Raw genomic sequence first — 739 nt, forward strand, 5'->3', positions numbered from 1 at the left:
TTTATTAAAAAAAAAATTATTTTTTCTTAACAAAAAGACCAAAAAATGGTCGAATTTTCGTCTATAAACAGATATCAATTTAGTTTTCTATACAAAATTATGAATTTAAAGCAAGAATAAATTTTTTTATGAAAGAGTGGAATTGTCAATAAAAAAGGTTGACTTCAAAAAATTGTTGTGGTGTCAAACAAAAGGTTGCATCTTTATCTAAGAAAGATAAAGTTTCTGATAAAATAGATAAATTTGTTAATTAAAAAGCAAAATTTTGAAAAAAAAATATTAAATTTTCTTTCAAAAAAAGAGTTCAGTTGCCGTTTTTATCAACAAAATATGAATTTCATTCAGAATGTAAATTTTCTACGAAATAGTTGAATTTTAAGATCAAAAAGAAGAACTTTCAAAAAAACTGGATCTTTCAATCAGAAAGGATGACTTTTCAACAAAATTGTTGAATTTGCAAACAAATGATAAAAATTTATAACTGAGAATATAATCTTCAGGAAGAAGCACCTTCAAAAAAAAAAATGCAAATTTAAATACAAGAAAAATGAATTACTAACATGAATAATATATCAGGTAGTCAGCCAGGTTCATTTTTCTCTCATCAGGTTTATTTAGCGCGTAAACTTAATTAATATTCAATTTCTATACAATTACTGTGAGCTATTTGTTTTATTTCCGAATTTCTTTAAATTACGTGCACGAATGAAGGACCTCCCATCCCCATTCCTAACGTAAA

Source organism: Belonocnema kinseyi, chromosome 4 (assembly GCF_010883055.1).
Source record: "Belonocnema kinseyi isolate 2016_QV_RU_SX_M_011 chromosome 4, B_treatae_v1, whole genome shotgun sequence".
NCBI lineage: Eukaryota > Metazoa > Arthropoda > Insecta > Hymenoptera > Cynipidae > Belonocnema > Belonocnema kinseyi.